We start from the raw sequence: 9,197 nt of genomic DNA on the forward strand, positions 1-9,197 counted from the left end.
CAGTGCCCACCTATGTGGGCATGAGGTCCTGCTTGGGCTCCCAAACTTCTGCCTTCTTGAAAGGACTTCCCTACATCTCTCTTCCGGCCTCCACTGAGCCAAAAGCAACTTCCATCCCTGGGTGCCTGTAGACGGGGTAGAGGAAGGAGCATCAGGAACAGCTGCCATTGACTCCGAGACACGTGGTAGGCATCACCTGAGCTCTCCGGTTGCTACTGTCTAATGCCCTAGCGTCTTGCCCCTGGAGCGATCCTGCCGTGTGTACACAATGCCAGGGCTTTGTGTTCAGGCCCAGTCATGATACCCTTGGTGTCTTGTAGTCTGGGACACTGTTTCCAGCGGGCCCAGTCACAGCCAGGAACTACTTTCTAGATAAACTGGTCTTTCAGGAAGCATAGATATTTCTCTAAAACCCACAGTTCAGCACTGTGATGCTCCTGCTGGAGCTTCTAAGGGGCACTGCTAAAAATGTGCTGTGTTTCCCATATATGTGCCCCCACCACTGCTCACACTGTCTTACTATGTATCTAGGACGGCCCCTACTTTGAGGTCCTCCTGCCTCAGCCTTCCATAGCTGGACTTACAGAAGTGCACTAGCACAACTGTCTGTCTGTCACTGGTTTCCAAACACAGTTGGCCAAGAGTTAGTTACAAGACTACTTCACAGTCTCAGTGGGAAGAGTTTGGTGGGAGGCGCCGAGGTTCATTTCAGGGGTGGTCGGATCTGTTCATCCTCTGTGTAGCCTGTGTGTTGTCTAGTCTCTAGTCTGATGTCAACATCTGATCTACTTCAGGGCCAACAAGCTCTGATTTCCTCTTGCAGGAAGGCAGAGTTTGCCCCACTGTACTTGCATAACCAGATTGCAGGATGAGAGAAATCTATTGCAAAGACCTAACCCATAAATTAATAAACACTGGGCTACTCTCAGAGGAAAAATATCAAGGTGTAGATTTGATTTATTTGCCGAATCATGAACTAGCTTAACAGTTTATACATATGCACACACTCACATACACACACAAACATACATACACATATACACACATATACATACACACTAAAAACATACACACATACACATTTGTAAACTCACACATACACACACTAACACACACACTCACATACATAACACATGCACACACATACACACTCACACTCACATACACACCCACTCACACTCACATACACACCCACTCACACTCACATACACACCCACACACACTCACATACACACACATTCACATACACACACGTACACTCATATATACACACATTCACATACACCCACATACACTCATATACACACACATACACTCATATACACACACATACACTCATATACACACACATACACTCATATACACACACATACACTCATGTACACACATATTCACATACATACACATACACTTATATACACACACATACACTCATATACACACACATACACTCATATACACACACATACACTCATATACACACATATACACTCATGTACACACACATTCACATACACACACCAGGATTGAACATAGGTTTGCACATACCCCACCAATGAGCTACACTTCTCACTCTCCTTTGCTTTCTGTGGTTTCTGTTTTTGGTTTGGTTTGGTTTGGTTTGGTTTTGGTCTAAAAATCCCAAAGCAACCCCAGAAGTCACAGAGTCCTGCAAAGCAAGATTTTTTTTTTTAATTAGGCAGCAAAAACTGACCAGTCAGGGCAACAGCACAAACTCGGGAGCTGCCCGTGCCTTTGAGGATTCATCTTAGTACTTAAGAAGATGGAAAAATGTATTGTCCTCTGGCTAGTACTGATTGATCAGGGCCACAGAACAGACTCGAGGGCTTCAGCCAGAAGCTTGGACCCTAAGCCAAAATGGCACATACACTTTAGGCCTAAAATCTGCATACACCTGTGCCAAGTTATCCCACCAATCCGGATTTAGGGACAGGGGACTTTCATAGGAGCATGCACACTTATCCTGTTCTCACTGGTGGGGTTGTTCAACTGAACATGTGACGTGCCTAGCATTCACGTGTTAACTTGCCAACCAGGGTGCCAGTCGCCCAGAGAGGTCTTGGGAATGTATACTTTATTTGACCCCTATCTGAAATGGAAGTTTTACTCAAAATGGTTTCAGTTTGGTTCCTCCTTACACTGTATGAATCCCAGGGCTTACACTCAGATCATCAAGCCTGCTGGCAACACCTTTAATCCACGAGCCGTTGTCAGCCCTTAGCAAATCATTCTGAGCTAGACCATAATATCCCCTCGTGACTGCTTCCTGACCCTGTCTTGGCCTAGCCCTGACCTCAACCTATGACCCTGACTCTTGTGCGTTCCGCACTTGGACTTGAAAGAGCCTAAAATCACGACTCAGCAAGAGGTCTTCATCCTGAAAGGCCATGTTGCCCATGCTAACAGCTGAAGCTTACCGGTCTTCCAGGAGCTTCCCCCATGACCCCGCAACTCAGGCCGCACACGCTAAGACAGCACCCCACTGCTGGATATACCTCAAGTCCTCCATCCTGTACAACCCCAGATCTATGTACTGAAACCACCAGGCAGAGATACCCACATGCCCCAGCAGCAAGGAACCCACATGAATGTGAAGTATTTACTATTCAGCGTGGAGATCCATGGAATCCTGCCACTTGCAGCAAAAGGCACTGTGTTAAGCAAACATGCCAGGCTCAGAAAGACAGTCTCGAATGTTGTCTCTCACAAATGAAAATCAAATCGTCCTGCCCCCTCCCCCCCTTTGAGACAGGGGTCTTACTATTTATTAAATAGCTCTGGCTCTCCTGGAACTCACTATTATAGACCAGCAGACTGGCCTCAAATTTGTAGAGAGAAACCTAGCAGAATTACTTATTGCTCCCACTCCTTTCGAGGAGAGGAAGAATCCAACCCCAGAACTGGCCCCCCAAGACACGCCCCTTCCAGTAACTCGCTTCTGGTAATCCTTCCACAGCTCGGGAGGAGCCAAACTTCTGTCAAGATTTTGATCCTTTGGAATCTTACTGAGCTACAGGCACCCTCACAGACCCACCTAGAGGGTGGTTCTTTATGAATCGAGGTGTTTTGCAGTCAAATCAAGATTAATAACCAGTCATTCTCCTCCTCCCTATTCCCCCCACCCCTCCCACAGCCCCTGGAGTCTAGGGTGGTTTCGAACTCACAATGTAGCTGAGGAGGACTGCTGCCCCCAGTACTAGGATTACAGGTGTGAGCTCTCATGCCTAGTGCATCTGAACTGTTTTTGCAGATTCTTTTTATTTTATGTGTTTGAGTACGTTGTCTGAAGGTACAGAAGTTCACTGCCTGAATGCTTGGTGCTTGCAGAGCCTAGAAGAGGCCATTGATGTTGTGTTTTATAAAAAAAAGAATGAACCAGGTTATGTTTGGTAGAGGCACGGTATGGTGAGGTAGAAGAGGGTGCCTCTCTGGGCCCATGCTGAGACACCCCCCCCCACAGGCACCAGTTATATGATGGATATAGAATGAAATAGAGTTTCTTTAGGGAATAGGGAGGGGAGTTAAGGGGTAGAGACAGAGAAAGATGGGGGGGAGAGGGAGAGAGCAGGAGTGAAGGAGGAGGAGGGAAAGGGAGAGGAGGAGGGAAGGAAGAAGGGGGAGGAGGGAGAGGAAGAGGAGGAAGAGGAGGAGGAGAGAGGAGAGGGGGGAGGCTGGCAGGAACATTGTGGGGGTGCAGAGAGAAGGGAGAGCGAGGGTAAGAGAATAGGAGGAAAGCTTCACAGAGTTAGAAGATCCTTGCCGCTGGTCTTCAGAAGTCTGTGAAGGGCTCTCCAGACTGTGTAGGCTTAGGATGGCAGGGACAGGGACCACTGTTGGGATGGCCAGGCCTCCATGAGGGCAGGGTACAAGAAGCCACACACGTCTCAGGTGGAGGTGGCTGGGATGGAAACAAGGCTTTGGGCTCCTATCTAGGGTTAGTGGAATAAGGTGCCAGATGGTCCCGGGGAAACCACCTGATGGCATATCTTTATGGACATCTTTATGGGCTCTACGGGTATCTTTATGGGGTCAATATCCAATAGCGTATGCAGTCTGTACACCACACCATAGGTAGAATGTGGTGGGCAAGTAACTTGCTCTTGGCTATTCTTACCTGGGGCCACAGTTCCAGGACACAGAACAGTTCCTCAGGCAGCACAGTGGGTGGGTTGGCTGGTAGGTGAGGAGACCAGCTCTGCGGGTCCCCACCCCGCGTCACAGTTGCAGGATGCGAAGTGGCCATTAAGTGAAATGGTGAATGGGGTGGCCCCAAGGGTAATGCCCTTGCTCCACAGGCATAGTGGCCGGACTGGACCGTGAGAAGCAGAGACAGCAAAACCCAGAGCAAACTGGCTGGCTAGACTTGCCAACAGGGCAAGCTGTGGGTTCAGACCCAAGTCAGTGGGCAAGTGTGGGAGTCATTGAGGAAGATATCCAGTGTCAATCTCAGGCCTACACACACACACGTGTACACATGTGAGTCCACACACATGCAAGCCTACATATACACTAAATACACACGGGAGTTAGGTAGAAAGGGCCAGGAGGAGAAAGCAATGTTTTTCCACAAGTAGAAGCTGATGACTCAGAACTACATTGTACGAGCATAAAGACCACGGAGGATAAGAAGAGGTAATGTGGATGGATGCAAACATAGGACTATGAAACACATGTGTGAATGCATTCATAAGACACAGTGTTTCTCATGCTAATAATTAATAAAAATTAAAATACAGAATGTTTCAAGGTGTGGTGGTTTGAATATACTTGGCCTGGGAAGTGGCACCACTGGGAGGTGTGGCCTTGTTAGAGGGGGTGTGGCCTTGTTGGAGGAGGTTTGTCATTGTGAGGGCAGGCCTTGAGACCCTCCTCCTAGCTGCCTGGAAGCCAGTCCTCTCATGGCTGCAGTTGTGTCAAGATGTAGAACTCTCAGCTCCTTCTCTAGCACCATGTCTGCCTGGATGCTGCCATGTGTAGGGGGAGGTGTTGAATCCCTAATTGGTACTTGATTGGGTCAATAAAGGAGTCAGAAACTAATTGTTGGGTAAAGGGGAAAAGGTGGGACTTCTGGGTCACAGAAGGAAGAGAGGGGACTCAAAGAAAGAAAAATTCGGGTCAGGCTTTGGAGTGAGGAGGAAGCTGCAGACACACGGGGTAGAGGAGGATGGAGGGAACTAGTTGGTAAGATTCAGGCAGGAAATTCTTTGCCCAGCCATTGAGATATCTGGCTAGTTTTGAAATAATCAAACTGTCTAGTGTTTTCTGTCCACGGTGCTAACGTGGGCAGGAAGAGAAAGGGGAGAGCTGAAGTGGTTTTTGGAGGATTGGCGTAGCTACTGACTAGCTACTGACTAGAGCGTGAACATTTCTTGGCGTTCTTAGGAAAGAGGCCAGCTGGTGGCTTGGTGAAGCTAGCCATGAGGGCCTGGGAGATTGATCGAAGCTCACAGAAAAAAAAAATGACTAGCTGCCTGTTGGCAGAGCTGAGTGAGACCGTGGTGGACGATCACGGAGCCTAGCCAAGAGCACGGGAAGAGCACCCAAGAAGGCAGAAGTATGTTTTTAAAAATTATACACAGCAACCATGCTTCCCACCATGATGATGATGGACTGAACCTCTGAACCTGTAAGCCAGCCCCAGTTACATGATGTCCTTTGTAAGAGTTGCCTTGGTCATGGTGTCGCTTCATGGCAATGAAACCCTAAGTAGGACACACGGTGAATGTGAGCCCTGGTGATGACATAAGACATGCACATGGGTGCACAGCATTCGGAGTAGGGGAGGCTGTGCCACCATAGAGACACCTGAGGCAGCTCCTAGGAGCCCAGTGCTACCCTCTCAGAGCTCAACTCAGGACCTAACAGGGGCTCAACCAGTTATGCACAGACTCTCACTCATGGACCCTTTCTCTGCAGTAGGCAAAGTGTGGAGATGACCCACGTGCCACCAGCAGAGGAGTATACAGAAAAATGTGGCAGGCAAATCCATTGCCATGTTAGTTGGTCCTAAAAATACAAACCTTAAACACTGATTGCTACTTTGTTTTCTAAAGTTTTAATTTACTTCCTGACCACAGTTTCCCCTCCCTCCTCCTCTCCTAGTCCCTCCACACCTCTGTCTCTCACTATCCACTCATCCTCCATTTCCCTTCAGAAAAGGGCCAGCCTTGATGGACATCAACCAGCTATGGCATAAGAAGTTGCAGTAAGACCAGGCACCTCCTCTCCTATTAACCTACATGAGGCAACCCCCATAGGGGGAAAGGATCCCAAAGGCAGGCGACAGAGTCAGGGACAGCCCCTGCTCCTGTTGTTAGGACTTCCACATGAAAACCAAGCTACACAACTGTAACCTATGTGCAGAGAGCCTAGGTCAGGTCCATGCAGGCTCCCTGGTGGGCAGTTCAGTCTCTGTGGAGCCCTATGGGTTTCTTGTAGTGACCTTGACCTCTCTTATTCTTTTTTTTTAAGCTTATTTATTTTATTTATATGTTAGTACACTGTAGTTCTCTTCAGACACTTCAGAAGAGAGCATCCCATTACAGATGGTTGTGAGCCACCATGTGGTTGCTGGGAATTGAACTCAGGACCTCTGGAAGAGCAGTCAGTGCTCTTAACCCCTGAGCCATCTCTCCAGCCCCAGACCTCTCTTATTCTTACAAGCCTTCTTTCCCCCGCTCCCTTCCTCTGGATTCCCCAAGCTCTGCCTAGTGATTGGCTGTGAGTCTCTGCATCTGTTTCCATCAGTTGCTGGGTGCAGCCTCTCTGAAGACAATTAGGTGCTAGATGCCGTTGTGTGGCAGAATATCAATAGAAATTATTTCACTGGCTCTCTTTTTCTCTTTCTTTTTTCTCCCATTTGTGTTTAGTTCTACCTGATCTCTGGGCTATCCAACCTCTGGCTCCTGGTGTTCTGGGCAGTGTCAAGGGTGGGCTCCCTCTCATGGCATCAGTCTCAAGCTGGACCCATGGCTGGTCACTTTCTGCACCACCCTTTACCCCAGCACGTCTTGTAGGCAGGACAATTGTAGGTCAAAGGTTTTGTGGTTGGGTCGGTATCCCAGCGGCTCATTTTGGCTCCATCTCTCCCACTGCTAGGAATCTTAGGGTCACCATCATTGGTTCCTGGGAATCTCCGTTACTCTAGGTTTCTAGCTCATCCCAGAGATGCCTCCTGGTTCACAGTTGTCTCTCCCTGGACTCTCTCCCTCTTGAGCATAAAATCACCTCCCCTGACCCTTCCTTTGAAACCTTGAGAAAAAAATAGAGAACTGGTCTACCTCCAAAGGCTTTCCGAGAAGCAGAAGGACACACCATGTTCTGGATACTTTTAAACATCTTCAAATGTGAAAGCTTAATTTGCTTTTAAATCCTAGAAGAACATACTAAAAAGAACAAATGTTGGCTTGTGAATGAGGATTGGCCTCCATGCTCTAGTCAAACTTACTTAGCATGTGTGGATAAGTTTATGTCAACTTGACACAAGCTAGAGCCATCTGGGAGGATGGAGCCCCAATTGAGAAAATGTCTCCACAAAATCTGACTCTAGGCAACATGTAGGGGTTTGTCTTAATTAGTGATTGATGTGGGAGCGTCCAGCCCATTGTGGGTGGGGCCATCCCTGGGCAGGTGGTCCTGGGTTCTATAAGAAAGCAGACTGAGCAAGCCATGAGGAGCAAGCCAGTAAGCAGCACTCCTCATGGCCTCTGCAGCAGCTCCTGCCTCCAGGCCTGGCTCTGTCTGAGTTGCTGTCCTGACTTCCTCCAGTGATAAACAGGGATGTGGAAGTGTGAGCTGAATAAACTCTTCCCTCCCCCTTCTGATCATGGTGTTTCATCACAGCAATGGTAACCCTAAGTTAGTGAGTTTGTGAATTAAAAGTACAAACCGAAATGACAATCTACAGGACAGAAAAATGCACTTGTAAATTGTAACTGTGATGTGGCTTTTGTGTTTGGAATTAAAAAAACTGGTACATTTCAGGGGGGGGGAAAGCAATATTTAATCATCAGAGAAATACAAATTAAAACTACTGTGAGAGACCAGTCCACTCCAGTTAGAATAGCTGTAATCGAAATAACTGATATGTTGGAGAGAATGTGGAGAAAGGGCAACATTTATTCACTGCTGGTGGGTGTGCGAATTAATAGAACCGTTATACAGAGATGTGTGGAAGGAAGTCTCTCAAAGGGTTAGCAATACCACATAACTCAGCCATCTCACTGGACATATACCCAGAGAACCTGTAGCCTACCGTTGACATACCTGCACCCCACGGTTATGGCTGCTCCATCCCAGACAGCAAGGAAGCAGAACCACCCCAGATCTCCATCGGCAGAGGAATGCACAATGCGAGTCTACCGCACATACAGAGTGAAACGGTGTTCGTCTCTACAGAAAGACGAACCACAAAATTTACAGGAAGGTGGATGGACTCAGAAGGTAACATGTTAAATGAGATCACCTAATTTCAGGAAGAAAAAAATCATATGTTCTTTCTTGTATGTGGATCCTGGCCTCTAATGTATGCATTACGTATGTAATTAGATATGTGGAGATGCGATACAACATTAAGGAAGGAGAACATGAAGGAGTTCGGTTTGGTGTGGGTTTCAAGACAGGGTTTCTCTGTGTAGCCCTGGCTGTCCTGGAACTCACTCTGTAGACCGGGCTGGCCTCGGACTCACAGAGATCGGCCTGCCTCTGCCTCCTGAGCGCTGGGGTAAAGGTGTGCCCACCACCTGGCAATGACGAGGTAATTTTAAAGAGACAAAATGCTCCCTAATGAGCTCACACACATGCTATGCTGTGCTTTGTGTGGGTCCTTTGAATGCTCTCTCGACGTGTAACATGTCCGCTTGGGACTCCGTGCAGGGCTAATACCCTACTAGGAGGCCTGGATTTGAAGTTCTGCTTTTCATTGTTTGAATGTTTGTGTACAGTACAGTTCTTCTAAGTGCCACCAGCTTTTTTTTCTTTTTCCTTTTCTTTTTTGTCGTCTGTTTGAATTTATTCTTTCTTTAAAAAAAAAAGAAGGAGGAGGAGAAGAGGTTCGGGATGGTCAGAGAAGTAACTCATAAACACTGTGAACAGGAACCAAGACTCCAAAACGTGGGTACTCCTTGTACCCTTAGCCTCAGATCTCTGACGGACTCCCGCCCTGCCTGATTTTCTTT

The sequence above is a fragment of the Rattus norvegicus genome, chromosome 1 (genome assembly GCF_021556685.1).
Source record: "Rattus norvegicus strain SHRSP/BbbUtx chromosome 1, alternate assembly SHRSP_T2T, whole genome shotgun sequence".
Lineage (NCBI taxonomy): Eukaryota > Metazoa > Chordata > Mammalia > Rodentia > Muridae > Rattus > Rattus norvegicus.